At 39.2% G+C, this 17,627-nt stretch overlaps 1 protein-coding gene across 1 annotated transcript in view; it reads left to right on the top strand.

Moving 5' to 3' along the window:
• Positions 1-17,627, top strand: part of PCDH9 (protocadherin 9) — a 904,321-nt gene that overhangs the window by 133,631 nt on the left and 753,063 nt on the right. The window lies entirely within an intron of this gene.

The raw sequence follows: 17,627 nt of genomic DNA, 5'->3' as shown, positions 1-17,627 counted from the left end.
GTTCAGCTCCCCAAGACAACAGAGGAATAAAAGGAAGTGAATCCAGCCACCCCCGCCCCCAGTCCTCTCTTTGGTCTTGCTCAGATTGTGACTCCAGCCATGGGTAGGAGAGCCAGGGCTACTGATTAGATACTATGAACGTTGGGGAGAATACAGGAAGTTGGGGTCTAAATTCCACCCCCAACTTGCAGACCATAGTATATGGCCAAGAACAGGGAGGAGCAAAGTAGTTTCTCTCTCCTCCACACAAAGTCCTGTCTCCCCAGATTAAGGGGTAGCAGGAGAGGAATTGTGATTGAGTCACAATTCATTCTTTGGATTGTTTGTGTGGTAGTGCAGCTATATGGGTTCCTAGGTGCGATGGTAATACAAATAAATAATAATTAATAATAATTAATAAATGATGCTCCTTATTCTGAGCTACATTATAATTTTACAATCTGTCCTGTGTGAGAACTAAATCAATCTACATTGCATACACTGATTTTGGTAGAGATTGGACAGTGTGGTACTATCATCTTAAGGACACTATTGTGAGTGGTTAGAAAACATTGAAGTAGACTTCAACACTTGGAATATTGGAGAGAATTCTAATATATGCTACTATGATTAGTACTGGAGAAATCCTCTCTATTATTGACTTCCTTTTTCTTGGAGAAAAATAGTAATAAAAATGGATTCTAGAAAAAATGTAATTGACTGTGTTCTCTGCTGTATGAAAACTTCCATTTTAACTATTAAAGAGCCATGTGCATTTTCTGCTAACGTATTACTTAACCAGAAGACGGCATTGAAAAAGAAGTTCCAATTTTAGCTCTGTTATCACTACATTTACAGAGGTAAAGGGACAGCTGAAAGAGAAGAGACTGTTTCTTTCATTCTGTGTTAATACAGGCGACTCATTAAATCTCATGTCAGGTTTGCAGCCTCTACAGAAAGCCAGACTTTTCAGAGAACTTCAACCTCTTAAGAACTATAGTTTGCACACTTTGGAAGTTAATGAGCTATCCCGCAGTTATTAGTTGGTGTTTTATCAATGGGTAGGCTCTGGGATTTTATTTGACTTTCAGATTGTAACTTGCTCTCCTATGCGCTGCATGACATCAGAGCTAGAGTAACTTTCTAGACTGCTTTCCAGTCTGCTAATCCTCCCAAAACAGATTAGACAATAATAAATGTTGCACAATGTAGTGAGTTAGCCAAAAAGTCTTATATGATTATCAAAATACCTGATAATATCTTCCACAAAGAGATTATATCACCTTCAGATTGTGGACTCTAAAGTCTACAAAGTTGGTCCTGGAATAAGTGAGCACATCTCCCCTAACACTATCCATACCTGGGATAGGCCCCCATTCCAGCCATGGCTGAGAAGTGAGCAGTGTTGCTGTACCTGTGCAAACCCTTAATGTAGAGAAGGTAAACCCAAAGGATAAACAACATTGCTACAAATTACTATTTACCTTGCTTACATTAGGGATTTGTACTGGTACATCTATGCCAGTAGCAGGACTCCAGTGGAATAAATTGAGACACTTGTCCCAGTGCATACAAAGTCTTAGGGCCAGATCCAAAGCACCTTGAATTCAATAGAATACCAGTAGTGCTTAAAGTGAGGGGAGGTCACAGACCAAGCAAAAATAATTTAAAAAAAATTTTTTTTTAAATGAGATGCGTCACTGAGGGGTGCACTTTAAACACTCTGTTGCCAAAGTTGCTGCTCCCAGATTATGGTCTTCAGACCACTTTAAGCACTGGATCAAATTTTGTCAGCTAAAGGTATCCCTTCAGGGAACTGCAGATAAACCCAGGAGCTGATGTCAAGTCTGGTTACCTGTTTCTGCTGTGTGCCCGATCATTGACTTTTTTCATGTCTCTTGTTTTGTTCTCTTTGCTATTAAACCAAAAATCAGTAGAACTAAATAACATAGTGGCATGTTTTATGAAAAGAGAGATAATTTTCATGTACTTCACCTTCTCTCATAGCCTACAGAGAAGTGGAAGAATGCGGGTGAGTTAAGCAGAGATTAATTTTGCTTGAGGATTAATTTTTGGGGAGAGTCAGGACAGGAGGCTCCTGGGGGGAACTGAAAAAGAAACACATTTATTTTATACCAATCAGGCCTTCTTGTACTGACATGCAGTATTTTTCCACTCCAGGAAACATGGTTAGACATCCTCTGACACCCTGGAGGGTTTAAATCAGGGACTGAGCTCTTTAGCCTTCTTACACTCTGGAGAAATGTACCCATTTTTTGAATGATTGTTTTTCTTTCCCAAGTGTATTCTTGCTTAAGTGCTTTCAGTTTAAAATAAAAACAAAGCTCCCCACACACATATCCTCAAAAGACAAAACAACTTTTGTCTATGTCGCTTGTTAGCATCGTAGTGCACCAAGGGATTTTTCCAGAGGTGCTGTATGAACAGCCTGAAGTACAGCTGTTCTGCTCCAGCTAAACAGGTTCAGAGGGAATGAAGAGCTTAGAGCAATTTGTAGGCAACCAAGCAAAAAGAGAAATGCACAAAGAAGCAGCGGATGTTAGCGGCTTTTGCAATGATAAAAAGAGAAAAGGAAGAATAGGCAACGGAACAAGAGCAGCGAGAGAAGATGACTCTGGAGGCAATTTTAATAACTATTTCTCCAAACCAAAGAGAAGCCAGAGTAGTTACTTACTTTTGTAAGTCAAAATTTATTCAGTCTTGGATTTCACTGGGATACCTGCTGAACAACATTCTTGCTTAGAATATGCAGACATTAAGCCAAGTGTTTTCTCTCTTTTCTAGAATGTTTTCCCTCATTCACACAGTGACTAGAACATGAGACTGGCAGCCATTTAGGTTTTATTTCTGTCACTCTCACTCACTCATGCCCAGGCTCAAAAAAAGCACTTAAGCACATGGTTAAATCCCATTGATTTCAGGGAAGCTTTCATGAAGTGGGGCCTCAGGGTATGACTTTGGGCAAATTAATAAGTTTTGGTGCCTCTGTTCCCCATGTTTAAAAATGGGCTAATAATACCTACCTCCTATAGGTGCTGTGAGGCTTAACTCTTCTTAATATTTGCAAAGCATTTTTTAAACTTTTAAACAATAGAAGAGCAATGTATTATTATCTCTCATTAACACTAACAGGAGTTCTTATATGGGCAACTTGAAAGGAGAATGAACTTTCCTACTGTCACTTGTTCTGGGGGTGCTCTTAATGGGCAAATTCTCAGTTCCTATAAATTGTCATAACTCCATTTAACTCAATATTCAAAAGTATAATCCTTCAAGTAGAAGCTTCTTGGATCACCTCCCAGCAATGGGGTGAGGAAGGTAATGTTTGCTCAGTGGGACTGATTCTTGCTCCTGGTATACTCATTTAAGCCTGTCCAAAGTGGGTGTAAAATGCTCCCAAATCAGACTAGCATAACATTTTGCACACTTTGCACAGGGGTAAATGACTACATTAGGAGCAAGATAGGGGAGACTCAGGTCCAGGGTGTTTACAAGATAAGGTATTTTATCTGCTATAATACAAAACAGTCTTTTAATATATGTATGGGACAGAGCTTAGAGTAAAGGTAAAAGAGTATGTCAAATAGTATTATAAATATATTCACATATATGTATAGGAGTTTATCACGTGAGATGTTACTGAAAATTTGAATGTCACAGACATTTGATAAACCATTAAAGATAATTGAAGAACTGTTATGTGAGAGAGAGCGAGAAAGAGAGGGTGTAAAAAAGTGTTGCGGCTACTGCAATTTAAAAAAAAATATTTCAGTGATTTAAAATTCCCCCTAGGAGTATGTTTGATCTTCCTGAGGTATATAACAGAAGTTATGGAGTGTCATGGAGCACAGGGACCCATTATTATATTTCATTGGTACTTTTATTACCTGAGGGTAAGTGCAGGCAATAGAACAAGGTGTCAAAGTTACTTTTAACCTTTGGTCTTCGAAGACGCTAGATGAAGGGTTGAAAAGGATTTTAAGTTATTATCCTTAGAATCTCCTCACTCCCTCTCCGTTTGCAACCACTGCACATGAATGTTATCCAGTTTGTAATGTCAACCCCTCCTATTGTGCTCCACTTAGACCTGTTGTTTGCTCCACAGGCAACTTCATGCCTTTGCTTCTGCTTTATGTGACATGCTATAGGTTTTGTCAGATATCTTCAATGTAATTCTGCTTAAGGAAAAAAAATAAAAAAGAGAAATATTTAAGTTTGTGTGCTGGGTAAGAAGCAGTAGCATGAGGTAATTGTTTAGAAACATATATGTGGGCCAGAGATCCGGTCTGTCATGCTTTGAATGATATGTGGCTTATCCTTCGGTGCCGGAGAGTAAAAATCGGAGAAATTGACGAATGTACTTTGAAGTTAAAAACTGGACTATGTTTGTCATTAGGGACATGTTGGTATTGGCAGCATTGTTAAAGGACTTCTGGCTCCAGATTTTCTTAACTTTGTTCTTAAATTGAGACATAAACTGCTCACAGATTTCAGACAGAGAGTGAGCTGAGTTAAGTACCTTCTCCGAGTTAAAGAAGCCACTTAGAATGTCTGGCAGGAGAGCAGGGCAGTTAGCTTTGCTGTACATTTCAAAAGGAGCCAGAGCCACATTATTCCATTTTTCTCCGTGTATCTTCAGAGATTTACATGAACTGCTGAAGACTAGAAATTCACTTTGAAATCCAGAAAGCCTCCGAGAAAATACTCTTCCTCTGATAATGCTGAATATCTACATCTTGATTTTTATGACAACATGAGGCTCTAGTTTTGGGACATTAGCATAACAGTTCTCATGAAGTAAGTGTTCTCCCTGGTACTAAGATATTTGTTTCCCTTACAATGACTGGCAAATTTACTGAATGCTTATAATAGGGGATTGCCATGGAAAGTAGGGATGTAAATATTGTTTAAAAAGTTAACCATTTAAACTATTAAAATTTTATCGTTTAAACGGTTAACTTATTAAAGGGAGAGAGGCTGGGGTTGCTCTGGCTGGCGAGGCAGGGGATGGGGCCAGTCGGCTGGCTGGCAGGATGGGCTGGGGGCCGGGGTGCAGCTGGGCTGGGGTCTTGCCTTGGTCGGGGTCCAAGGTACAGCTGGTGCGGCTGGGGCTGTGGGCCAGATTGCTCAGCCGGGGATTGGGTCCAGCTGGCGCGACGTGATGCAATGGTTAATGTTGGTTAACATTTTAATGGAAAGGTGTAAAAAGAAAGAATGAAACAAACAAACAAACAAAAAACATTGGCAAGTCTCATCCCCTCACCTTCATCCCCAGCGTATGATAGTATCAAGCCATATGACAATTCTTCTGGTTTTGAGTAAAAATGGTGAACCAGACCTCCATAACTTACCCATTGCTTTAGAAAGCACAGAAGTAAATATAGAACATTACAAAAGTAATACTAAACATTTTACTTCGGAGCAGATCAAATGAGCACTTCAAAGAAGTTAAATCTTCAGCACGCTGTAATGCAGTGTAAAATATTTTTGGTTTCTGCTGCAAAAATATATATTGAAAGAATGGCACTTGTCATATTAACCCTGATATAAAGCTGATAAAATTAATCCATTAAATGGGTTTGAGGGGTGGGAATCTAACAAAAATCTAACTTCCAACAATTGTAAAAAATATCTTTCAGATTCATTGTCTGTTTTATTTTCCTAGTCCAACAGTCTTCTTTTGTTGTGGCCTCTACCATCCAGTTGGTGCCATTTGGTGCCTTAGCCTTGCATACTGGAGACAAAATTTTGGTTGAAGTCATGTTGAGTAAAGCCAGCTCAACAACAGGGATGATTGGTTAAGTAAACTTATGTGTTACAGATTTATTTCACATCTGTGGTTTGCTGATGTTTGTTAATTCTGTTTTTGGAATTTTCCTCATTTCCTAAGTGGTAGCGTCCTTTGTGTTGTAACCCTTCTGCCACGTGGGTTCAATATCTAGGAGTTCCTTTTTAACAATACAACACAGAACCGGCTCGAGCCCTAACTCAGTAACCTGGGAAAATTACACACCACCTCCTGGGCACCTCTAAGAGGCAATACTTCCCCTCTTGCAAGCACTAAGTCTGTGTGTAGAGAAGAAACTTTTAATAAAAAGAGGAAAGTAACCTGGCATTAACTTGGAAAATGCTGCAAGCATGATTCATAAGCATAAGCTACAAACATAATTCATAAGCATAAGACCATGAGAAAACACCCACACCAGAGTACCTTGGGCAGTGTCCTTTGCCTCAGGTTCTCACCTTACGGTGAAAAAGTCCAACAAACAAACTAAAGTTCCTTTACTGTGCCCCTTCCTTCTCCCTACACCACACCCCACTCACAGTTGTCCTTGGTCAGTGAAAACCGAGTTCAGAGGTGCATTTGTGTGAGTTCACATCTCACCGTGGGAGGAAGGGGAAGGCACTTTGATCGCTCTGGCAATCAGGAGCTCGCTTGCCGGCTGCTCTGCCAGTGGCTGCTCGATCTGCTGGCCACTTCACTGGCCACTTACTCTACCATTGGCTGCTACACCACCCACTTGCTATACTGTTGGCTGCTCGCTATGCCATCAGCTGCCTACTCACTCCACCATTCACTTGCTCCACCCTCAGCTCCTCTGCTGTTGGTTGCTGGCCCCACCAGTCAGCTGCTTCCTCCACTGCAATCTCTGGGATGTCTTGAAGTCCAACCATTTAGCACAGCTTTCAGTGAGTTCAGCTGTTAGTGGGGAAGCCTCCCTGCTAGTGGAGGCTGGGCAGTCTTTTTGACCAGAGACACTGTCCTACAGCAGGTCTAATGGTTAGATCTGGTTATCAGTCATTTCAGCTGTATTGATCCACAAGAAAAGACTCTCAATTGAGTCCTAACCAGCTCTGTCATTACTCAGTGGAGAGTCAAATGGTGTCTAGGACCCTTAAGCAGAGCCCATACCATCAGGTACAAACACTTATCTCTACCTGCTCTCATCTCCACTGGGCTTTGGCACCCCTACCCCATGCCTAGCAAGAGCAGTTCAGTTGAGGGTGAGTCCCTCAATCAGGGCATGCCAAGCACAGTTCTCTGCCCTTTATTCACACAACAAGCGTAACCACACTTTATTACTTCTGCCCCTGCCCCAAATAACATAGTAACTTGTGATCCAACACCAGCCAAAAGTGATCATATGGGCAAAGCAGTTCCATCATGCTGCTCACCTGGGCACAGTGGCTGTGTCTACGCAAACAAGGTCAGTTCCTGGAGTCTTCTCTCCCAGGTCATCACTACATGCCAGGGAAGAGCTCATTCGGACCCTGTTTGAGGTGTTTATAATTTTTCATCAGTTCCCAAGCAGTGAGTGAGACATGAATTTTTACTTTCATTATATGCTTCGATATTAAGGAATTTATCCGTATGTTGCATAAGAACATAAGAACATAAGAACATAAGAAAGGCCGTACCGGGTCAGACCAAAGGTCCATCTAGCCCAGTATCTGTCTACCGACAGTGGCCAATGCCAGGTGCCCCTGAGGGAGTGAATCTAACAGGCAATGATCAAGTGATCTCTCTCCTGCCATCCATCTCCATCCTCTGACGAACAGAGGCTAGGGACACCATTCTTATCCATCCTGGCTAATAGCCATTTATGGACTTAGCCACTATGAATTTATCCAGTCCCCTTTTAAACATTGTTATAGTCCTAGCCTTCACAACCTCCTCAGGTAAGGAGTTCCACAAGTTGACTGTGCGCTGCGTGAGGAAGAACTTCCTTTTATTTGTTTTAAACCTGCTGCCTATTAATTTCATTTGGTGACCCCTAGTTCTTGTATTATGGGAATAAGTAAATAACTTTTCCTTATCCACTTTCTCAACATCACTCATGATTTTATATACCTCTATCATGTCCCCCCTTAGTCTTCTCTTTTCCAAACTGAAGAGTCCTAGCCTCTTTAATCTTTCCTCATATGGGACCCTCTCTAAACCCCTAATCATTTTAGTTGCTCTTTTCTGAACCTTTTCTAGTGCTAGAATATCTTTTTTGAGGTGAGGAGACCACATCTGTACACAGTATTCGAGATGTGGGCGTACCATGGATTTATATAAGGGCAATAATATATTCTCAGTCTTATTCTCTATCCCCTTTTTAATGATTCCTAACATCCTGTTTGCTTTTTGACTGCCTCTGCACACTGTGGACATCTTCAGAGAACTATCCACGATAACTCCAAGATCTTTTTCCTGACTCGTTGTAGCTAAATTAGCCCCCATCATGTTGTATGTATAGTTGGGGTTATTTTTTCCAATGTGCATTACTTTACATTTATCCACATTAAATTTCATTTGCCATTTTGTTGCCCAATCACTTAGTTTTGTGAGATCTTTTTGAAGTTCTTCACAATCTGCTTTGGTCTTAACTATCTTGAGTAGTTTAGTATCATCTGCAAACTTTGCCACCTCACTGTTTACCCCTTTTCTCCAGATCATTTATGAATAAATTGAATAGGATTGGTCCTAGGACTGACCCTTGGGGAACACCACTAGTTACCCCTCTCCATTCTGAGAATTTACCATTAATTCCTACCCTTTGTTCCCTGTCCTTTAACCAGTTCTCAATTCATGAAAGGACCTTTCCTTTTATCCCATGACATCTTAATTTACGTAAGAGCCTTTGGTGAGGGACCTTGTCAAAGGCTTTCTGGAAATCTAAGTACACTATGTCCACCGGATCCCCCTTGTCCACATGTTTGTTGACCCCTTCAAAGAACTCTAATAGATTAGTAAGACACGATTTCCCTTTACAGAAACCATGTTGACTATTGCTCAAGAGTTTATGTTTTTCTATGTGTCTGACAATTTTATTCTTTACTATTGTTTCAACTAATTTGCCCGGTACCGACGTTAGACTTACCGGTCTGTAATTGCCGGGATCACCCCTAGAGCCCTTTTTAAATATTGGCGTTACATTAGCTAACTTCCAGTCATTGGGTACCGAAGCCGATTTAAAGGACAGGTTACAAACCTTAGTTAATAGTTCCGCAACTTCACATTTGAGTTCTTTCAGAACTCTTGGGTGAATGCATGTGACTTGGGGAGCATGTTTTGTTTTTTTCTCTCTGTTTAATTTTTTTTAATATTAATTTGTTTGCTGATATCCAGGAGAAGTATTAATCTATCGGTGTTACATAGTGGTATGTAGCTTTTGAATGAGCTCTTCTATAGTGCTTTTTATCCATAGATCTCAAAGCACTTTACTAAGGAAGTCAGTATTATTATCATCCTCATTTTACAGATGGGGAGACTGAAGCACAGGGAAGGAAGTGACTTCCCCAAAGTCACACAGTAAAGCAGCCACAGAGCCAGGAATTTAACCAAGTCCTAGTTCAGTGCCCCTACAAACTAGGATACACTGCATCCTTTAGTAGACACTGCCTGCTGTTACACTCCCATACACACAAGAAAATAAGAACTCACCAAAGATTTTTGCAATGAAAGGAGCATAAAGAAATACTTAAAAATTAATGTACAAGCTTACCCCCTACCACATGGCTTTGTGTTCACATAGCGGGGACATATTATATAGTACCATTGTATATTTCCAGGAAAATTAACTGGAGTATATCGTTTGCAATGAAAATAAAAAGTACCATGCTTGTGTAGAGTCCTCCAAGATATTAATAGTCCCTCAGTTTACATTTAAATCAACGTTTCTTGAGAAAAACATATTTTTATTCAGCAATATATTTCCATTTTATCAAAGTGTATATAGATTGCATTAGGACCTTTGCCAAGCAAAATTTCTGAAACTGTAGCTGACATGTTTTCATAAACAGCAATTTACATTACAGAGAAACTGTTCACTCTTAAAGTAGGTAGCTAAACATACAAACATCTTTGACATGGCCATGTCTTTTGCCAATTATCTTAAATAGTCCAACCTTTATATATATATGGACACTTAATTTAAGAGTAATCCTTAAATTTGTTGGTGCCAAGAAATCTTTGTGCCTCTATTTAACATTCAGAGATATAACTGGAATTTACATACTAAAACAAAGTCCATTCCAGAAAATGGAAAAGTGTTTTCTAATGATGTACTGCAAAGAAATGGAGGAGGAAATCTGTCTGACACGATTCCAGATGTTATCTTCCTTCAGGTGTATATATGTGCAGCTCCCACTGAAGTGAAGATAACAGGCATTGCGTCCAGACATGTAAGAGCAGAGTTGGGTCCCTTGTCAGAAAACATGTAAAGACTGAAGCTCTTAGCTTGTAATAAAACTCTATTCATGTTGTGCTTCTAAAAGGTGCTGGCCAGCCCTGTAGACAGCTGTCTTCTGTCCATAGAGAAGGTTTCCATGCAGGCACATTGCAATGCTTACTTCCCCACATGTCTAGCAAGTGTAATTTAAACTTGACCTTGAAAGATCACATTTAGGAGAAGAGAAGGTAGGTCAGCCTCTGTGATCATTCAGTTCTTGGCCCTGTTAATGCGATGGCCAACAAGGTACAAGTTGTTTAGATACATGTCCATTGGGAATTGGGTAGAGACCATCAACTCATTTCACCAGGACGATTAAGCAGCCATTACTTGATGATGTTGCATACTAATAATTTTCACTGTTGACCTTGACCAGATTAGAACTGGTGATCTAGAGGTGACCCATAGTCTGATTATTTTGCTTAAAGTAAATAGACCCTAGTAATACATCCCTGACTCACTCCTGTGACACTTATATGGTTCTTTGACTATATATTTTTGAACGAGTATATATTTCTTTCAAACTTTCTTCAGCAGAGCCTTACAGCAGACAGTCTGATGACTGGTGAACTAAGTAGAGATAAGGCCAGATTGAGTCATAAAAAAAAGTAAAACCTATTTCTGCCATAGACCTGTCATGCTTGAATGAACATGGAAGCTTGAATGAACATGGGAGCCTGGTCAAAAACAATTTTGAAGGGATCATTTCCATGAATGAGCTTTTTGAAGTTTGAAATAAAGTCTTTTGTGGGCAGGAGGAGTATACATAACAAATGATGAAGGCAGTTTTTGTGCTGATGACTTTGTTGACCCTTTTGGGGGCTATAGGTCTGTTTCCTGTCCTACATTTTCCCTGCCAGTTATGCAGCATATTGCATGGTTCAAACAGTTCATTCAGTCATAGTGGAATAAGTCTCTTTCAAAAGAGACTAAGGACCAGGTTTCTTTGTAGCAAGAAACTGAACTTTGGACAGCAGATTATCCTCCTTTATTTAAACAACCATGAGGATGATCTTGGGATATGACCTCCAATACATAAGCATTCTCAATATTCTGTGATCTTCTAGGACTCACTTGAGGGAATGTTAATTTTTATTATCAGTACGGAAGATCGTGAAGAAAATAATTGCTGAAACTTCACATAAAGAGTAGTAGTGGATTTTGTGCTTGGCGTAAAAATCCAATATTTCCAACTATGACTACAAAGTCAATTTAGCTTTCAGACAATCAGACAATGTTATGTCTCCCATAGTTCTGTTGTTATTATCTACTCAGGTATTGATTTCTATATGGTATAGTTTAAAAGTTGACTTTTGTTTTTCTTCCAATGCTCAGTAGCATAAATCAGTGGATAGTAGACTTCCAATCACTATGCGGCTCTGATAATACACAGCACCACAGGAATCATATCTCACTGTGGGAAAAATGGATACTCTATTAATTACTTATGCCATTTATTTTATGTTTTGGGGAAGAGAAAGAAATATAGGATGTTTGTAAAACTGAACAATATAGTGATCTGGAGCATGGAGCTTTGGCGTCTATTGCATTCTGCCTCTATGTGAAATAAACTAAAATAATGTAATGAAAAAAATCATTTAGTTTAGCAGTATATAGTGCACTTGACCACACATTATGACTACCCATTAAGAGAGTGTGAATATGTCTGGACAGTAAAGGCAGCATCAGCTAACAAGGAGCAGATTTCTCCCACAACATCATTCAGCAATGGAAGCTTCTCTTCGGACAGGGAATACAGAGTACAAGATTAAGTTGTGGAGTTACAGAAATACAGGTGGTCAGTGGACTCAAAGAAAATGTCTGAGCTTTATCCTCCTGTATATATCTGCAAATAATTATGTTAATGTATGTACGTAAAGGAACATTCATTATGTGTATATGTACAGAGTCCCTATTCAAATATACACATGTATTTTTGTTTTCCTTTCTTTTATGAGTTACAACCTTAATTTTAAAGTTAAAATGACTCTCTCCTTAATTCATTGGTTTGTTTCCGCATCACAGCATTCCACTGCTTTGAGACCCTCAAATTATTAAGGCACAAATTGGAAGGGCTAAGAGCAGAGAATCAGCTGGAAAGAACAAAGTTGGTAGGTATAAAAAAAAATCCTAAAATGACAACAGTCCCACAGGAACATACTATCCATGTTTTTCGTGTTTCAGAACACTTGTTAAAACTGAAAATGAAAAGGAAAAAAAATGTGGCACTTAGACTCCCAGTAACAATAAACATAAACCATTTCTTATCTTACTTCTCAGCCCCTCTCCTCCACTTTCCTTCCCTGTCTCCATTTACAACTTCACTATTCTTCCTGTCTCCTGGGACCATAACCTTAGTGTAATCTTTGACTGTTCGCTCTGCTTCCCTCTGCATATCCAAGCTCTTGCTAAGACAAACTGCTTCTTTCTGACTTCACCAAAAAATCCATATTTCCTCACTGTTGCTACTGCCAAAAACCCTTGTCCATGTGCTTTTTACTCCAAATCTTCTTCATTCTGGCTTCACTGCTTCTCAGCTCCCACTGTCAATCCACAGTGCTGCTGCTAAAATCTCTGCAGAGCCAACCACAAACGGTGCCAGTTACAAAGGTGTTTTCTTTCCCTAATGTGGGCACTGATCCATTAGGAACTGGACTGAGATCTCACAAACTTTTGCCATATAATGAACAGCCATCAAATGGTGCCAACTTAATTTATTCCCAAACTGGACTGAATTTGACACAGTAACCTAGCCCAGAAAAAGGCCTATAATCCATTATCTATCAATTCTCTGAACTTTAATTTGCTTGCATTTGTCAATGTATTTCACAGCTTTTATGTTACATATTTTTTAGTACATTTCCCCTTTTGTCCTTCTCCCTTCTGTAGCAGGGTATATGGCCCAATAAGTAGGATACTGGATAGGAATTCAGGGTATTCCTACTGTAACAAGAGGAAAGTCATGGACTCTCTTTTCCCTAGTTTCTCCATCTGCATATTTGCTGCTTTTATAAAGTGCATTGAGGTCTACAGATGAAGAGAGCAATTTAAGAACTAGGTATTATTGTTGTTAGCCTGATTTTGACAGAAGCCTCAGTCCAGCCTCTAATCTGGCATTCACATTTTTTGTGGGTACAAATACTTGCAAGTGCAAATGATGCCATTTAAACATATAGCTTCCAGAGTATACCATAAAAGCAAGTCCAGTAGTTATATGTCTAACTATATCTAAGTGGCATCAGTTGTAACTACACAATTGTGACGTATTGGGAGGCCACATCTAATAATCAAATCCTCTGTATAAACCTTTCTAGCTTCTTATCAGAGTTTATGTGGACAACTCAGGAAATGCAGTTATTCATATTCTGCATTAACTTTTATTTTAATCATCTGCATTTTGAAGGGCATATTGTTTTAAAACGTGGCAGATATGATGTATAATCATGATGGATTGAGAGATGTAATACTATGCTATAATAAAACAAATATATAAACTTAACTGTGACGGCTGTTGACTTTTTTGACAAGTCAGGCACAAATCTCAAAATAGTTATTTCCACCCTCTTCCAATATATAATTTAATAGATATTAAAAGCTTATTGTAATAATACTTGAAGAAACAGTAGGCAGACCTGGGAACTGGAGCTGCCACCGTTATCTCCTCACAGACACACAGGGCCTGCCCAATGGGAAGAAGGTTGGGGAGGCACAGGGCACAGGCCTCGTCTCATCATCTGCAAACCACCTGCAGACTAGGTTTAACTGCTACAATTCTGCCATGGCCTCACCAAGCAGTAAATCCCACTGCAGCACCATTACAAAGAGCTTCTCAGCGTGCTGAGTTGCTGTGGTAACAAGGCATCTCCATGAGGCACCAAGATTCAAACCTCAACTTTCTCTTGTTGCATTTTGCAATGGCAAGAGTGAGCTGTGATATTTAAATGAAATCAGAATTTGCCCTGAAGTCTGTATGTATTTATCAGCTAAAGAAAAAAAAAAGAATATGCAAAATGTATTTTTTAAATTTTAGGACTTCTTGGTTAGGCTGCGACTCACTTGCCTGGGCTGACAATCCACCTCTGAAACCAACTGGGCTTGAAAGTTAACATATCTTTACATATGGAATCCAATTCTGTTTTTTCCCAAATCCATAAGTCACATCAAAAATTCAATGGAAAATTAATGGCTACTGGCTAAATTCTCAGCTGCAGCTCCATTTATAGCAGCACAGTATATGGCCCCAATAGCTAAATAATTGATAACAGAATTGTGACAATCAAAGCCCAGATATCCCACGGGGAAAATAGGGTTTCTGAACCCCAAAGAATAAGCAATTGAATCAACTGATTGTATACAATAGTATTGTACCGTAAAAGTGCATGAAGTAAGGTCTTTTATGAACGCCGGTGACACTGGTCATGAATATAATTGCGTGATGTATGTGTGGTTATTGTATAAATTGTTATGTATGTGGTCCGGAAATATGTTTCTAAAATATATTCAGACCAAGCAATCTGAGTAGAGCAGATAAATGGGTTTGTCCCCAACCAAGAAATATGGATTCATCCTTCTGGGAGGGTAAGGTTTTGCAAGCAAAGGACAATAGAAGTACATTTGCATACAAGGTAAACAAAGTAGTCAAGCTAATCAAAAACGGAAAGGACCTGGGGGTGAATAAAAGGACTTGGTGCCTGCACCCTGAAGAACGAGCAGCAGGAACAAGGGATTTTGTCTGGACTCACTTTTCAAAGAATACAGTCCAAAGGCTTAGTGGACTATAAAAAGAGGGCAAAGAAAATAGCGATTTATATCTATGAAAGATGGATCCTCCTGCTAAAAGAAATTGGAGAATGCTGGCAATTTGGGTGATTAAGAAACTATGTTAGGCAGAGCTCTATCTTTCTAGAATTAAATTTTAGTCACTAGAAAATGTGTTATTTTTGTTTTGTTTGTAACCCTTTCATATCTCTTTCACTCTTACTTGAAATCACTTAAATCTATGGTCTTTGTTAATAAATTTATTCTTCGTTTTGTGCAGACCTTCTCAATGCTGTGTATTAAGCTGGAATGTGTAACCCCAGCTGAGCTAACAAGCTGTTGGGTATACTGGCTCTTTGGAGGCAGTGAACTTGATATTGCCTCTGTGAGTGTCCAGTAAGAGGGATAGGACGTTGCCTGAGAGACGTGTCTAGGGAACTCAGGAATTGGAGTTCACTGGTTGTTACCTGCAAGGGAAGGTTTGGACTGGCAGAGTCCTGTCAAGTTTGCTGGCAAGGCAGATGGGCTGGTTTGCTAGGAAACTGACACACAGCTTAGCAGTGGCAAAGCTCTCACTCTGGCTAAGGCAGAGTTGTAACACAGTGGCCCTCGATTCTGGGTGTCAGGATGTCACAGCCTTCTACGATTTTATGAGTCTACCTAAGTAAATAGAAGATAGGCTATGACAATGATTAAAAACAAACAAACAAAAATGTAAGGGACAGAAAGAGAGAGATCAATATCTACAAATAGAAAGGGAGACAACTATTATTTTCTAACTTCTAAGAGATTTTTGCAATCGATAAAGGATAAAGTTCTCTTAAAACAAACACAAACAAACAAACAAAAAGTCCGGGGTAATTTCACGTCTATGTATGTGAGTAATAGCAGGTCTATTGTATTAAAAATCTGTTCCTTTAAGAAGATTAGGAAGTTTAAACCTTCAGCAGGTATTAGACTTAAAAAGGTTTTCTGACACGCAGTATTGATATAATTGATGCTAAGGAGATTTATTTATGTAACTCGGTCATTATTTTTTATAATAATTTAAGAGAGAGGTTTCTACACTAGACAGTAAATTTTGAAAGCCCACACATAGTTCAACATGACACTCCTATTTAGAGAGTCACTCAGCTAACGCAGATCTTTGAAAATGTACCCTCGTAGGAGTATATTCTACTACAAACACAGAAATCTGCACAAAGCGGTGCAATATCTAGTACATTTAATTTGTGACAAGTCACATTGGACTGCCAAAACTGGGCTAGTGCTTTTTCTTGTTCATCAGTGCATTTTGCTGTCAGAGTACAGGGACCTGCATTCTCCATTTAGAGGCATCAATGCTTCATGCTCTTTTTTCTGCTGACCATTTTTCTTGTCAGTTTGCTTTTTCTCATTGCTGGTAGCTTATGAGAAATAAACCACTGAGGCACATCAGACCTTGTAAGAATGGTAGACCAATGAGTAACTCAGTAGCTAGCTGAGTTTTTCCATTCTGCTTTCTGTTGTGTGGCTTGTATTAAAAATTAAAAAAAAAATAAAAAAAAAGACTCCTGCTGCGTCTCACATTGATATTTAACATAACTGTAGAAACTCCTTTTACCTTAATTATGCCAGTGACATGTATTTTTGTTTATCTTTCTAATTATTTATTTATAGTTGACATGAAAATGTTTCCCACTAGACATCATTGACTGCACCTAACCCAGTAGTGAATTTCCTTTGTGAGACTTTTGTTATTATAACACGATTAAAATAGCACATTAATTATGCATCCTGCTATAAAACTGGATACAGCAGAGGAAATAAATGCATATTAATAATACATTAGTTATTAATCTGTATGCTTGTCATTTGAATGAGATGCAAACTACTACGTCTTCAATTCATGAAGACTACCAGCAGTCTGCATGTTAAGTCCACTTACATCTCACCCCTGCAGAGGGATAAACTTTTGTTCAAGGTCATCTTGTGCTACAAAATTACTCTGTTGTTAGTTGTCCTACCCAAGATAATGTACAAGCGTAGTTTTGTTATTAAGCCAAAATTTAAAATTGACTATGGCAGCTGATTTGATTGCATCATAAGAACATAACATGAGAAGGGCCATACTGGATCAGACCAATGGTCCATCTAGCCCAGTATCCTGTCTCTGACAGTGGCCAGTGCCAAATATTTCTGAGGGAATGAGAAGAACAGAGTAATTTTGAGTGATCCGCCCCTGTCATCTAGTTCGAGTTCTACCCATCAAAATGTGCTAGAGTATCTATTAGGTTTGGCATCACAGCTTTGTGCTCATCAAAAAAGTAGTTGCAGCTCAAATCACTCACATAGAGGACATTGTTAGAAGAGTAAGAGGGATGATATAAACAGTTTGCTCTGCAACTACCTCCCATTGTCTCATCAAAAGGGCAGATTTGTGCTAACTGCAGGGGATGCCAATTATAAAGCTAGTCCCACCTCTTGTGGCTATCTAGAAGGTTCTGAGAAAATCAACACTTCATTGGATTGCTTCTGAGGGTTGTTAATAAGGTTGAGAGTGGACTAGCTTGAATGTCACAAAGCTGTGTCCGTTTTGGTTGCAACCAAGAGAGGGTAATTAATGTCTTGTGCAACAGGAAAACCCCGGCCACATCCTTCAAATTTTAGTCT

Source organism: Mauremys reevesii, linkage group 1 (assembly GCF_016161935.1).
Source record: "Mauremys reevesii isolate NIE-2019 linkage group 1, ASM1616193v1, whole genome shotgun sequence".
Taxonomy (NCBI): Eukaryota; Metazoa; Chordata; order Testudines; family Geoemydidae; genus Mauremys; species Mauremys reevesii.
Note: the sequence above shows the minus strand (reverse complement) of the source record. Positions and strands in the feature narration are given on the sequence as shown.